A 16,495-nucleotide genomic window follows, 5' to 3' on the forward strand; every position below is an offset into this window, starting at 1 on the left:
AAGAGAGTTGACAAGTCAATGTTAACACCTATCTCTGTTCCCACTATTCCTTCTAGTGGCTCCCCAAATCAACTTCCTTTGGTTCCAGCTTCTAGTGTTTCCTTAGGTCCATCTAATTCTTCAGCCTTGAAATGCAGAACAATTATTATTCATTCATGCCCTCAGTCACTGGAATCTATATCTATTGACAGAGGCCTATCCACTCAAGCCAGGGTAGGATGTATGGGGTCAATAGATCTTCTAATAAAGAGAAATGATGTGGGCAAAAAATAAAAGTGCTGTCCATCCAGTTCTCCTTCATATAAATAAAAATGGCCACTTTAATACAGTGGAATTGTCGAGGTTTCTATTCTAATTTGAATAACATCAGAGTGCTTATTGATTCTTACCATCCTGTCTGTCTTTCCTTACAGGAAACATTTTTGAAACCTGCCAGTACAATTACCCTTTCAGTAGTTTTCTTTGTATAGAAATGACAGGGTGTGTGATGGATGGGTGCAAGGAGGTGTGTTGCTGTGCTGGTTGATCAGCATGTGCCAACCCTATCTTTGCCACTTGATACATCCTTTGAAGCTGTAGCCATCTGTATTTCCTTGGGTCATACCATCACTGTTTGTTCTCTCTATCTGTCTCCTGAGGAGACATTGATGCTCTCATTGAACAGTTGCTATCTCCCTTTTTAATCCTGGGGAACTTTAATGGACATAATCTCCTTTGAGGTGGTTCTGATGTTGATGAGAGGAGTCATTCTTGAGAACCTACACTCTTGGATCATAACCTTTTTTCTCTTCATTACTGGTACTTATACCTATTTTCATGTACCTGGTCAGTCTTTTACTGCTATTGATTTCTTTATGTTCTCCCCTTCACTTTTTTCTCATTTCTCTTAATGGTTTACAGTGATTTAAGAGACAGTAATAATTTTCCTATCATATTCAGGAAGACTGGCCGTGGTCAATGCCACCCGATTTGCATGCCATGGTGAAAACTGGACCATGCCAACTGATTCTCTTTCACTGCTCTCTCAGAACTTGATCCTGTCATTCTCTATAAACCAATGATAGATGACTGTGGGGCAGCAGAAACTAACTGTATTGTCCAAGCAGCTGCTCAGTCTATTCCTAAAACCTCAACATGTTTTCCATGGTATCCTCATTCATGGTGGAATCCCGCCTGCCACATGAAACGAAGGCTCAGAAATGGGCATGGGGTACCTATTGTAGATATCCCACACTTTCAAATCACATTGTTTTTCAGTAGGCACATGCACATGATTGGCTGTTAAGACATCAAAGCCAGAAGGAGTCTTGAATTAAGTTCACAACTTGCATCTTTGCTACCACCAGTTACAAAGTCATATGGGACAAGATTGGGATGGTCAGTGGGCAATATAATTCTTCCCCATTTCAAACTTCATTTCTGATGGCCAGGAAGTTGTTGATGTCCAGAGCATCAGTGAAAGCTTTTTTTCGTGCATTTATTACTTCTACCTCTTCTCCCATCTTCTTAGCCATCAAAACTCGGACAGAGCGATCACCTTTTTCCTTTTGGGCTGATCATCTCTATGAGTATAATTGCCCCTTTATACTTATGGAATTCAAGCTTGCTCTTCATTGGTCTGGCAGTACATCAGTCAGACCTGATGATATTCACTTCGAGATACTGTGCCATCTCTCTCTTGCCTCTCTTCCTTTTCTTCTGGTTGTTATTAACTAAACCTGGTGGGAGAATGTCTTCCTGATGCTTGGTGTCATGCTATTGCTCTCCATTTTTCTAAACCTGGGAAGGATTCCAAGATTTCTTCAAACTACCATCTGATTGCTTTGATGAACTGTCTCTCTAAGATCTGATATAGAATGGTTAATGCTCATCTTGTTTGGTTCTTTGAATTAAACAACCTCCTCTTGCCCACCCAGTGTGGGTTCCAATGACAGCGCTTTACCATGGACTACATAATTTGACTTGAAACGTCAGTCAGGGAAGCCTTTCTCAAGCGACGACATTTTGTTTATATATTTTCTTACCATGAGAAAGGTTATGGTACTACATGGAGGTATAGCATCCTGCAAGACCTCCACTCATAAAGATTGCATGACCATATGCCCATTTTTAGTAAATATTTTTAATGAACTGGTGATTTCAAGTCTGTGTGGGTTGAAACTTTTCCATTCTTTCCAGAAACTTGGATCCCCTCAAGGCTGTGTCTTGTGTGTCACACTTTTCATTATAAAGGTTAATGCCATAAATGGACAACTCCCCTCCTACAGTGCTCTCTATGTTGATAACTTCCACATCTCGTGTCAGTCATCAAACATGAGGTTCATTGAGTGGCAGCTACAGACTGCCCTCGGTTGTTTTCTGAAATGGACCACATCAAACAGTTTTACATTTTTCTCACTCCAAACCCATTTGTATACACTTTTTCTGCCAACAGGGTATTCACCCTGATCCTGAGCTCCATCTTGGAGAAGTTATGCTTCCTGTGGTCCTTGAGACAAAGTTCTTGGGGCTTATTATTGACTGTAAGCTGACCTTTATTTCACACATCAAGCAGCTATGAGTCAAATATACAAGAGCACTAAACATCCTTCGTGCCCTCTCTTCCATCTCTAGGGGAGCAAGTAGATGTTCAATGCTAAAAATCTATCAAGTCTTCATTTGATTGGAACTGGACTATAGGTCTCTGGTCTGCAACTCTGCCAGGACTTTGGCCTTGAAGATGTTGGACCCTCTTTACCATCAGGGGCTTCAGCTCTGCATGGGAGCTTTCTGAACTTCTTCAGTTTAGAATTTGTACACAGAGTTTCATGAACCTCCTTACATCTCTGCTAATTGCAACTGTCTTTACTGTAATGTGGCAAAACTTAAATTCTTACCACAGCATCCTACCTGAAGTTGTGTTTTCCTTCCTCAGTGGACCATGCTTTTTCAGAATAGATCATCTGCCATTGCTCTTTTTGGCCTTCATATCCAGGTGCAGTTGGCTAAATTGGGTCTGACTTTGGATGCTGTTGCTGTCTCTACTGGTCAGTTCATCCCACCATAGCTTAGTACCATCTCCAAATGTGACCTTTATTTGAGTCATCTGAAGAAGGTAGATACTCCCGATTGGAAATGCTATCTTTTATTTGCTGAACATTTTTCAAACCATCCTTTCATTCCCATTTATACAGATGGTTCAAAATCAGGTGACTTTGTGGGCTCTGTCATGGTTTGTTGTGGTTTGATGGTTGCACACAGTATTCCCTCTACAGTTTCTGTCTTCACTGCTGAATTGTACACCATTTCTCTTGATCACATAGAAGCAATGCAGTACACAAACTATAATATTTATAACAATTTGCTTAGCTCTCCACTAGCCCTGGAATCACTTCATGTTAGTTCTCTCCCTGATTTAGTTGATGTTTGAAACCAACTGGCTTGTTTCTCTTTATCATCCATTTCTATCCAGTTCTTCTGGATACTGGACCACATTGGTATTTGCAGGAATGTGCTTGCTGTCACCATAGCTGAGTCTGTCTACTCTGATGCCATCACGACCATGCCTGTCCCATACATACATGGGCTACAGTCCTGTTTCCAAGGCTCAGCTCTGCACCAGTTGGCAGTTAACTTGGAGTGAGCAATGTGATAACAAGCTTTTCCAGGTAAGACCTTTTTCTCCCAGAAGGATTGACAAGAAGAAGTTGTCTTAGCTAGGCTACATATTGGTCACAGTTTTTAACACATCGTTTTCTTTTATCTGGGTGGGTGTATGGGTTTGGTGTTTTATGGTGCAAAGCAACCAGACTATCTGCATCTGGGACTGATGCACCAATGTGTGACACTTAAGTCACAATAGCCCACATTTTACTGTCATGTTTTCATTACACCTGTGAGCGATGACACCATTTTGGACATATTTTTACCGTGGGTTTATCCTTGTCTTTGGACAATGTCATTGGTAATGGTGATACTGTCCACCTCACTTGTGTTTTTAATTCAAAAATTGGAATTTGTTTTGTTTTAACATGATTCCTTTTTACATATTTCAATAATTTTATTTATAATTTTGTTATCAGTTGTATGGCAGATAACCTAGTTGCTTTGTGCCAATAAACGCTAACCAACCAATTTAACGGTGAAAATACCGTATGGGAGAAAAACGTTTTCATATTCATAGCATAAGAAGTAGTGAAATATTATTTTGGGTGTGACATTTACTGGGGTATTTATCTGAGTTGCAAAAATGAAAGAAATTGACCACAACCTTAAATAAAATGGAAACATTGTTTATTCCAGGAAGAATGAGAACATTAATTTATGAGTTAAGAAAACATAGCATTACATACAGGAAACAATAATAATGGTTGTTCCCATACCTCACTTTTAGTCATAACCATCAAGAAGTAAGAAAGGTTGTATTTGTTAAAGTATCACTTCATTGCTACAGGGAAGATCACTATATGACGCTCTACAATATAATAAATTTTACAGAAATCTTTCCCATAAGAAACATACATGACCAGGGGGTAGATCCTGGGGATGGGGTATACATCCTCCCTTCATTTTAGGTGGGGGTATGGTGCATACAATCAACCCCCTACAGTTTGGTCTGTTAAATTGTTTTATTGCATCACAGGCCTACAAATTGTGTATTTGTTTTTGTGATTCTCGTGTTCTTACTAATCGAATTACATAATTAGGCCTAGATGTAGGCTTTTTCAGTAGCCAAAATGTACATCTTTAATACAGGCGTGCTTCTAGTCTTTTCGATCTAAGCGATAGTTCGTAAGTATCAGTCAGTAGACCTAAGTCTACATGCAAGTATCAATGCAACAAGATTACTCTGTGACTGCATGTTTACAGCTTTCAGGTTCACGTAATCAGAGATTACCAATTTGCAAATTGAACAGTCCACATAAGTGGTTGCAAAAATCATCCCCCCATCGGGTGTAAAAAATCTACACCCCTGTACATAACATTCTATAACTTTGTCGTATATTTTTACTGAAAACATATTTTATTACTTGTTTATCCGTACTTATACCAGAAGAAGAAAAAGTGACAACACTTAATTATTATTATTAATTTTCTAAACCAGATTACTACTGTCATAGGTGTTTCCTCATTTATTTTTTTTTAGTAAGTACGATAAATTTATTAAAACTAACTACATGTAAGCTTTATTTTTGTTATGAAAAGCTACTATAAACTAGAGTGCCTTTCGAATCTCACTTCTCATATACATGATTCTTGCAGAGTTTTCTCTGTCTTCTAGTCCTCACACAGATAATACACTCATTAAGTCTGCATATCTACCAGTATATGTACATTTGACATTTCTTAACATTTTTCTGGAAGACGTTATTTGTTGAGACATTCTTTCACCATCAGAGTTCTGCTGCATTGGTTGATGAATCAATGCTATCTCTCATTCTGTGCTGAATCAGTGCTATCTCTCATGCTGTGCTGAATCAGTGCTATCTCTCATTCTGGAGTCAGTAATTTTATTCCTCAAACCGAACGAAACTGAAGCTATTGTCGTACACTTCTCTGCTGCCGGACAACCGTTTATAGTGGGCGCGTACGTAGGAATTTTAAAAAATAAAAATATTTATAATTACGAACACAGTCGTTTTGAATACGGTACAATGATGTTTTTTATTCTTTTTCTGAGATGTAAGGAACCTTCGGTTTAATAAACATAATATTTATTACTAATTAAATTTACAAAATTAAATTGAGGAAATCGAAAAATAATTTTGTGTAGCCAAGTTTCAACGTTGACTTTAATGTATTACTTTATTGGATAAGTGAAAAGTGTTAATTCAAATGATTTAGTGATCAACCAGCGTAGGTTGAAAATCAAACATTTAATAAGACAAAAAGGTGACAGATTGCCTGTTAACATTCTTTTTTTAGTGATAAAAGTCATCTTATACTTTATCTAATAATAAATTTAAAATGTGTAGTCGAGGTCTTTTGAGAACGACCAGCACTAATTAAAAGAAATTTCAATCCAAACATCAAGGGTTTTATATATATATATATTTACAACAACTTGAACGAGGGTATACTTCTGCACCCACCTTGGGGAGAAGTGAAATAATTTAAATCCCTTCTTTATTTTTAAAAGAATCTTTCAACTCTACACATAACTGATGTAAGATGCTGGATTTTGAACGAGTGATTGTTTAATGTTAGGAAAATTAAACTTGCTCAATTGGAGAGTAGATTCGTCTTTATCAAATTTTGAACTTGTGTTCTTTCATCTTGTTGGCTTCATAATTTAGCAAAAGCGAAAAAAAACAGTGAAAGCCTCGTGTTCCATCAGTTCCCAGAATAATCTTGGAAAATTTGATAAGAACCTCTCTTTTTCTTAAGATATTTAACCTGTCCAAATAAGATCATCATAACATCTTTGGAACAATTTTAGTAGTACCAGGCACAAGGTAAAAGTGGAACTTAATTTCTACTGACTGGCAGAACAGTATTCAGAACTTAAAGGCTTTCAGTTAAATAGGTAAAAAAACAGGACATTAAATTCCTAAAAAGTGGCATTTAGAATAAAGCTTCAAAGTAACATATAATAGTTTACTTGTCTGAAAGCCTATGGTGTCGTTATTAATCTTTTATTACAATTAAAATGTATTCTTCTGTTTTAAAACTTGTTTTGCTACATTAGTAACAAAGTAACTGTAAATCCTCAAAATTGGGTAAGGTGAAATGTAGAATTAACGACACCTTCCATAATTATAACCTATATACAAATATATTTGAAGTTTGTAGTACCTGTATTTGTAAATTTAAATAATAAATTCAGTTCAAGTTTATGGTGTGCATACATAAATACCACAAATCAAAACACATGTAAACAAAATGTCTGAAATACTGACACTATATGCTGTATAGTAAATACCACAGACCTTTTGTGTCACAAATTAAAACACCTGTATACAAAATGTCTGTAATACTGACACTACATGCTGAATAGTAAATACACAGACATTTTGTGTCACAAATTAAAACACTTTGTGAATGTCATTGAATGCTGTATTTCATGACATGACACTTCTTGACACAAACCATATGTAATACAGATGTTTGATACTGAAAACTAAACACACCTCATTAGTTTCAAAAATGAAATATTAATATTCAAATATTCCCTGTAAAGATGCATGTTGTGGTATGAATATAATTTAAATTTATCAGTAGTAATTTCCAATGTTTTTGTGCACAGCTTATGGAAGGCCTCATGTCTTGTAGTGTAATAAAAGAAACTGTATCCCTCATCAGTAAGATGTTTAAAGTTTCTGAATTATTTAATGTTGTTATTTTTTAAGGATTGTTTTAACATTTTTTTGAAAATATCGATATTTTTCTTTTTCAGATGTCATTGTTCAGCATTTTATCTTATCCATTGTTGAGAATTTACAATAATCTGTCATTGATGTATCATATAAATGTCTAAAACAGTAAAATATATTTTAAAATAATAAGGAATTAATTATTACATCTAAGAAGTTCAACCAAGTAAAGTTTTGTCTGTTTGTTTTTGAATTTTGCACAAAGCTACTTAAGGGCTATCTGTGCTAGCCATTCCTAATTTAGTAGTGTAAGACTAGAGGGAAGGCAGCTAGTCATCACCACCCACCGCCAATTCTTGGGCTACTCTTTTACCAACGAATAGTGGGATTGATCGTCACTTTATAATGCCCCCACGGCTGAAAGGGCGAGCATGTTTGGCGCAACAGGGATTCGAGCCCGCGACCCTCAGATTACGAGTCGCAAGCCTTAAAATGCTTGGCCATGCCAGGCCTACCAAGTAAAGTACTATACAATATTTGTAACTTCATTTGAAATGCATTTTTTTTTACCTATTTTATGGAAAGAGATTTTGAGTGCAATTGGCCTTGTTCTGAATGCCATTCTCTCAGTAAGTGGAACTGAGTATTTTCAATCTGTGCCAGTAAGTTTGTAGCCTTTCTTACGTATAGAGACTAGAAATCTTTAACAGTGTTCTTCATGAGGCCTACTGTTGAGAGAGTTATTTTCAGCTCAGTATATTAGATTGAAAAGATGAACCTGTTTCTTGTGTGTACAGTTATGCTATTTTGTATGCATTCACAATATGTATACATTCTGATCATAACAAAGTTTCATATTTGTACTTTGAAAGATATTTGTTTAAATATCTCCTGAGATCAACGTCTTCATTTTGACTTATTTTCCAGTTTCGTCAATCCAGAATTTTGAATAATTCATTAGTACTGCCAGGAAACCTTCAAGAGAGGAGAATTATTTCATAAGTGTATAATACTAGTCAGTATCAGTCCAGGCTCATAGAGAATTATTTCATAAGTGTATAATACTAGTCAGTATCAGTCCAGGCTCATAAAGTATATTTACTAAATCTTTTTTGTCTGTGAATTTATGAAACTTTTACCAAGTCTGACTCTGGCTTTGACTACTCTGAATACTATATGATTTTTATATTAAGAATACAACTATATTTTTATCTTAAAATTTAATGTTTCATTTGCATAACCTCTAAACTTTTCTAAATTAAAAACTTATTTTACTTTAACACTAACTGTAGTAAAATTACCAACATCCAGTGAAATGAAAATTAGTAAAAATTAAATATAATGAACAGTACCATTTTCCTTTGTATGTTTTATTTTACCTTATTAGTTGTCTTTTCATCTTCACATGGTTTAATTTACTAGTTTATGGTTCCATAAGCAAATAAGATTGAAGACTATAAAATTTAGACTTTGCTTGATTAATATATTATGATGAGTTATTTACATTAAATTCCATACTTCAGAGAGGGGTAGTAAATAAGCTTATAGAAAGGAGAAGACATAAAAAACAAATGTTTCTTATAATAAAGGAGATTGAGGATTTTTTAAAATATTTCTTTAAAAAGGTTAGAGCTACAAAAATATGTATATAGAAATTTGATTTATTAAACACATGTTGGCATCAAGTTTATTCACATACATTGATAATTAAATAATGTAATTAAAACTTGAGTGTAACTGTGAAATAATCAGTGATGTCGAGAAACCCACTTGTTGAGAAATTTATATGCAAAAACGGCTCGTTTTTACATTTTCTCAACCCAAATGAGCCATTTTTGCATATAAAAGTAACTGTGAAATATTGTAATGTGCACTTTGACTTATTCATAGCAAAAGAGTTATATTGTGAAAGGTTTTGAGTTTAGGGACAAGTTTAACATCTCGATGTGGATTCCTGTAAATGGTGAGGGGACTTCTCAGAAAAGGTTCTGTACTTTCATATCCTCTGGGATCTAAACATCGACACACATGCTTACTGTGTGTGGTGACCCATGAAGGGGAAGAGAGGATCCCCAACAAACCACTCTGGTTTGAATATCTGTAGCCAGGCAACCTTGCGATGACCCTCCCAGGGTCAGTTGGCTGGTCCACTTGGGCTAGGGTCGACTGAGCACCAGTGTTGGATGTTCTAAATAGGTGTTGTGGACATTGTATCTGATGCTGGTGTTTGGGTATAGTGCTCACGAAACTACAGCGTTGCTGCAATATCTTTGTTTGGCATTGTAATGCATCCCATCTTAGGGCTCCATGATGGGTGGGGTAAGTGGACACCAAATATTCTTTTTTTTTATTATGGATTCCCAACTCAAAATAAAAACAAGATGTTTTAATAAACAGACCATAATTAAACAACCACATCTTGAAGATTCTAAACAACAATATTCAAATTCTTCATCACCTGTACCTCATTTTCTGATATTACATTCTTTGTCAGACAAATCTTTAGAGCACATGTATCACTTTTTATTCAGAAGGGACTAGAGGGGCTTGCTCTCTAAGTTAGTCAAAAAGCTATGTTCTGGAGATGTCTTGGTGGAAACATCAACTTCTAAACAGAGTGAACCCTCTTGCATTCAAAGGCCATTGAATGTACTCACCATGCTACTTTGAATTCATCATGAGGAATTAATTTTGAGAAGGATTTGAGGAACATCTTCAAGTCAGATATCCTCACTAGTTTCTCCATCCAAGGAGTTTCTGTAGTGAAGCATATCTCCACTTATACAGATGGAATTATGATGCCAACCACTTTCTTAATTTTGACATTTACATCACCATGTCCATCTGCCACCATCAAGGTAGGTTAGCTAAATTGGAAGGTGTGGCCATATTTTTCAAATCCTCTCAGATGTTTCCAGTGTCAGTGGTTTGGTCACTTGAGAACATCATATTATGGTTCCTTGATGTGTGTTTGTTGCAGTGGCAAGGATCAGTGATGTCTATGAGTGTGAAATGGACTCTCATTGTGCTAGTTGTAGTGGACTCTCATTGTGCTAGTTCTAGTGGACTCTCATTGTGCTAGTTGTAGTGGACTCTCATTGTGCTAGTTGTAGTGGACTCTCATTGTGCTAGTTGTAGTGGACTCTCATTGTGCTAGTTGTAGTGGACTTTCATTGTGCTAGTTGTAGTGGACTCTCATTGTGCTAGTTGTAGTGGACTCTCATTGTGCTAGTTGTAGTGGACTTTCATTGTGCTAGTTGTAGTGGACTCTCATTGTGCTAGTTGTAGTGGACTCTCATTGTGCTAGTTGCAGTGGACTCATTGTGCTAGTTGTAGTGGACTCTCGTTGTGCTAGTTGTAGTGGACTCTCGTTGTGCTAGTTGTAGTGGACTCTCATTGTGCTAGTTGTAGTGGAGGAAAAAGAGGTACAGTATATGTAAATGGTTCACAACATTTCTTATGTCGTACATATGCTGATGCAATCCATCCCACTGTTATAGTGGGAGTGCCAACAGAGTTGTTTTTAAACCATGTGAAGAAGCTATTCCCTTCCTGGTTAAGAGAGTTGACAAGTCAATGTTAACACCTATCTCTGTTCCCACTATTCCTTCTAGTGGCTCCCCAAATCAACTTCCTTTGGTTCCAGCTTCTAGTGTTTCCTTAGGTCCATCTAATTCTTCAGCCTTGAAATGCAGAACAATTATTATTCATTCATGCCCTCAGTCACTGGAATCTATATCTATTGACAGAGGCCTATCCACTCAAGCCAGGGTAGGATGTATGGGGGTCAATAGATCTTCTAATAAAGAGAAATGATGTGGGCAAAAATAAAAGTGCTGTCCATCCAGTTCTCCTTCATATAAATAAAAATGGCCACTTTAATACAGTGGAATTGTCGAGGTTTCTATTCTAATTTGAATAACATCAGAGTGCTTATTGATTCTTACCATCCTGTCTGTCTTTCCTTACAGGAAACATTTTTGAAACCTGCCAGTACAATTACCCTTTCAGTAGTTTTCTTTGTATAGAAATGACAGGGTGTGTGATGGATGGGTGCAAGGAGGTGTGTTGCTGTGCTGGTTGATCAGCATGTGCCAACCCTATCTTTGCCACTTGATACATCCTTTGAAGCTGTAGCCATCTGTATTTCCTTGGGTCATACCATCACTGTTTGTTCTCTCTATCTGTCTCCTGAGGAGACATTGATGCTCTCATTGAACAGTTGCTATCTCCCTTTTTAATCCTGGGGAACTTTAATGGACATAATCTCCTTTGAGGTGGTTCTGATGTTGATGAGAGGAGTCATTCTTGAGAACCTACACTCTTGGATCATAACCTTTTTCTCTTCATTACTGGTACTTATACCTATTTTCATGTACCTGGTCAGTCTTTTACTGCTATTGATTTCTTTATGTTCTCCCCTTCACTTTTCTCTCATTTCTCTTAATGGTTTACAGTGATTTAAGAGACAGTAATAATTTTCCTATCATATTCAGGAAGACTGGCCGTGGTCAATGCCACCCGATTTGCATGCCATGGTGAAAACTGGACCATGCCAACTGATTCTCTTTCACTGCTCTCTCAGAACTTGATCCTGTCATTCTCTATAAACCAATGATAGATGACTGTGTGGCAGCAGAAACTAACTGTATTGTCCAAGCAGCTGCTCAATCTATTCCTAAAACCTCAACATGTTTTCCATGGTATCCTCATCCATGGTGGAATCCCGCCTGCCACATGAAACGAAGGCTCAGAAATGGGCATGGGGTACCTATTGTAGATATCCCACACTTTCAAATCACATTGCTTTTCAGTAGGCACATGCACATGATTGGCTGTTAAGACATCAAAGCCAGAAGGAGTCTTGAATTAAGTTCACAACTTGCATCTTTGCTACCACCAGTTACAAAGTCATATGGGACAAGATTGGGATGGTCAGTGGGCAATATAATTCTTCCCCATTTCAAACTTCATTTCTGATGGCCAGGAAGTTGTTGATGTCCAGAGCATCAGTGAAAGCTTTTTTTCGTGCATTTATTACTTCTACCTCTTCTCCCATCTTCTTAGCCATCAAAACTCGGACAGAGCGATCACCTTTTTCCTTTTGGGCTGATCATCTCTATGAGTATAATTGCCCCTTTATACTTATGGAATTCAAGCTTGCTCTTCATTGGTCTGGCAGTACATCAGTCAGACCTGATGATATTCACTTCGAGATACTGTGCCATCTCTCTCTTGCCTCTCTTCCTTTTCTTCTGGTTGTTATTAACTAAACCTGGTGGGAGAATGTCTTCCTGATGCTTGGTGTCATGCTATTGCTCTCCATTTTTCTAAACCTGGGAAGGATTCCAAGATTTCTTCAAACTACCATCTGATTGCTTTGATGAACTGTCTCTCTAAGATCTTATATAGAATGGTTAATGCTCATCTTGTTTGGTTCTTTGAATTAAACAACCTCCTCTTGCCCACCCAGTGTGGGTTCCAATGACAGCGCTTTACCATGGACTACATAATTTGACTTGAAACGTCAGTCAGGGAAGCCTTTCTCAAGCGACGACATTTTGTTTATATATTTTCTTACCATGAGAAAGGTTATGGTACTACATGGAGGTATAGCATCCTGCAAGACCTCCACTCATAAAGATTGCATGACCATATGCCCATTTTTAGTAAATATTTTTTAATGAACTGGTGATTTCAAGTCTGTGTGGGTTCGAAACTTTTCCATTCTTTCCCGCAGAAACTTGGATCCCCTCAAGGCTGTGTCTTGTGTGTCACACTTTTCATTATAAAGGTTAATGCCATAAATGGACAACTCCCCTCCTACAGTGCTCTCTATGTTGATAACTTCCACATCTCGTGTCAGTCATCAAACATGAGGTTCATTGAGTGGCAGCTACAGACTGCCCTCGGTTGTTTTCTGAAATGGACCACATCAAACAGTTTTACATTTTTCTCACTCCAAACCCATTTGTATACACTTTTTCTGCCAACAGGGTATTCACCCTGATCCTGAGCTCCATCTTGGAGAAGTTATGCTTCCTGTGGTCCTTGAGACAAAGTTCTTGGGGCTTATTATTGACTGTAAGCTGACCTTTATTTCACACATCAAGCAGCTAAGAGTCAAATATACAAGAGCACTAAACATCCTTCGTGCCCTCTCTTCCATCTCTAGGGAGCAAGTAGATGTTCAATGCTAAAATCTATCAAGTCTTCATTTGATTGGAACTGGACTATGGGTCTCTGGTCTGCAACTCTACCAGGACTTTGGCCTTGAAGATGTTGGACCCTCTTTACCATCAGGGGCTTCAGCTCTGCATGGGAGCTTTCTGAACTTCTTCAGTTTAGAATTTGTACACAGAGTTTCATGAACCTCCTTACATCTCTGCTAATTGCAACTGTCTTTACTGTAATGTGGCAAAACTTAAATTCTTACCACAGCATCCTACCTGAAGTTGTGTTTTCCTTCCTCAGTGGACCATGCTTTTTCAGAATAGATCATCTGCCATTGCTCTTTTTGGCCTTCATATCCAGGTGCAGTTGGCTAAATTGGGTCTGACTTTGGATGCTGTTGCTGTCTCTACTGGTCAGTTCATCCCACCATAGCTTAGTACCATCTCCAAATGTGACCTTTATTTGAGTCATCTGAAGAAGGTAGATACTCCCGATTGGAAATGCTATCTTTTATTTGCTGAACATTTTTCAAACCATCCTTTCATTCCCATTTATACAGATGGTTCAAAATCAGGTGACTTTGTGGGCTCTGTCATGGTTTGTTGTGGTTTGATGGTTGCACACAGTATTCCCTCTACAGTTTCTGTCTTCACTGCTGAATTTTACACCATTTCTCTTGATCACATAGAAGCAATGCAGTACACAAACTATAATATTTATACCAATTTGCTTAGCTCTCCACTAGCCCTGGAATCACTTCATGTTAGTTCTCTCCCTGATTTAGTTGATGTTTGAAACCAACTGGCTTGTTTCTCTTTATCATCCATTTCTATCCTGTTCTTCTGGATACTGGACCACATTGGTATTTGCAGGAATGTGCTTGCTGTCACCATAGCTGAGTCTGTCTACTCTGATGCCATCACGACCATGCCTGTCCCATACATACATGGGCTACAGTCCTGTTTCCAAGGCTCAGCTCTGCACCAGTTGGCAGTTAACTTGGAGTGAGCAATGTGATAACAAGCCTTTCCAGGTAAGATTTGTTTTCTCCCAGAAGGATTGACAAGAAGAAGTTGTCTTAGCTAGGCTACATATTGGTCACAGTTTTTAACACATCGTTTTCTTTTATCTGGGTGGGTGTATGGGTTTGGTGTTTTATGGTGCAAAGCAACCAGACTATCTGCATCTGGGACTGATGCACCAATGTGTGACACTCAAGTCACAATAGCCCACATTTTACTGTCATATTTTCATTACACCTGTGAGCAATGACACCATTTTGGACATATTTTTACTGTGGGTTCATCCTTGACTTTGGACAATGTCATTGGTAATGGTGATACTGTCCACCTCACTTGTGTTTTTAATTCTATTTAAGTTTTTAATTCAAAAATTGGAATTTGTTTTGTTTTAACGTGATTCCTTTTTACATATTTCAATAATTTTATTTATAATTTTGTTATCAGTTGTATGGCGCAGATAACCTAGTTGCTTTGTGCCAATAAACGCTAACCAACCAATTTAACGGTGAAAATACCGTATGGGAGAAAAACGTTTTCATATTCATAGCATAAGAAGTAGTGAAATATTATTTTGGGTGTGACATTTACTGGGGTATTTATCTGAGTTGCAAAAATGAAAGAAATTGACCACAACCTTAAATAAAATGGAAACATTGTTTATTCCAGGAAGAATGAGAACATTAATTTATGAGTTAAGAAAACATAGCATTACATACAGGAAACAATAATAATGGTTGTTCCCATACCTCACTTTTAGTCATAACCATCAAGAAGTAAGAAAGGTTGTATTTGTTAAAGTATCACTTCATTGCTACAGGGAAGATCACTATATGATGCTCTACAATATAATAAATTTTACAGAAATCTTTCCCATAAGAAACATACATGACCAGGGGGTAGATCCTGGGGGGATGGGGGTATACATCCTCCCTTCATTTTAGGTGGGGGGTATGGTGCATACAATCAACCCCCCTACAGTTTGGTCTGTTAAATTGTTTTATTGCATCACAGGCCTACAAATTGTGTATTTGTTTTTGTGATTCTCGTGTTCTTACTAATCGAATTACATAATTAGGCCTAGATGTAGGCTTTTCAGTAGCCGAAATGTACATCTTTAATACAGGCGTGCTTCTAGTCTTTTCGATCTAAGCGATAGTTCGTAAGTATCAGTCAGTAGACCTAAGTCTACATGCAAGTATCATGGCAACAAGATTACTCTGTGACTGCATGTTTACAGCTTTCAGGTTCACGTAATCAGAGATTACCAATTTGCAAATTGAACAGTCCACATAAGTGGTTGCAAAAATCATCCCCCCATCGGGTGTAAAAAATCTACACCCCTGTACATAACATTCTATAACTTTGTCGTATATTTTTACTGAAAACATATTTTATTACTTGTTTATCCGTACTTAAACCAGAAGAAGAAAAAGTGACAACACTTAATTATTATTATTAATTTTCTAAACCAGATTACTACTGTCATAGGTGTTTCCTCATTTATTTTTTTTTAGTAAGTACGATAAATTTATTAAAACTAACTACTTGTAAGCTGTATTTTTGTTATGAAAAGCTACTATAAACTAGAGTGCCTTTCGAATCTCACTTCTCATATACATGATTCTTGCAGAGTTTTCTCTGTCTTCTAGTCCTCACACAGATAATACACTCATTAAGTCTGCATATCTACCAGTATATGTACATTTGACATTTCTTAACATTTTTCTGGAAGACGTTATTTGTTGAGACATTCCTTCACCATCAGAGTTCTGCTGCATTGGTTGATGAATCAATGCTATCTCTCATTCTGTGCTGAATCAGTGCTATCTCTCATTCTGTGCTGAATCAGTGCTATCTCTCATTCTGTGCTGAATCAGTACTATCTCTCATTCTGTGCTGAATCAGTACTATCTCTCATTCTGTACTGAATCAGTACTATCTCCCATTCTGTACTGAATCAGTACTATCTCTCATTCTGTGCTGAATCAGTACTATCTCTCATTCTGT

The 16,495-nt window shown here is 37.2% G+C and overlaps 1 long non-coding RNA gene across 1 annotated transcript in view; it reads left to right on the top strand.

Moving 5' to 3' along the window:
- Positions 1-5,488: 5,488 nt before the first annotated feature.
- LOC143248451 (uncharacterized) overlaps positions 5,489-16,495 on the top strand; it is a 30,397-nt gene continuing 19,390 nt past the window's right edge. Inside the window, exon 1 of the long non-coding RNA XR_013026989.1 lies at positions 5,489-5,661. This is a non-coding gene — a long non-coding RNA (uncharacterized LOC143248451). The remainder of the gene's footprint in view (positions 5,662-16,495) is intronic.

The sequence above is a fragment of the Tachypleus tridentatus genome, chromosome 4, assembly GCF_004210375.1.
Source record: "Tachypleus tridentatus isolate NWPU-2018 chromosome 4, ASM421037v1, whole genome shotgun sequence".
NCBI lineage: Eukaryota > Metazoa > Arthropoda > Merostomata > Xiphosura > Limulidae > Tachypleus > Tachypleus tridentatus.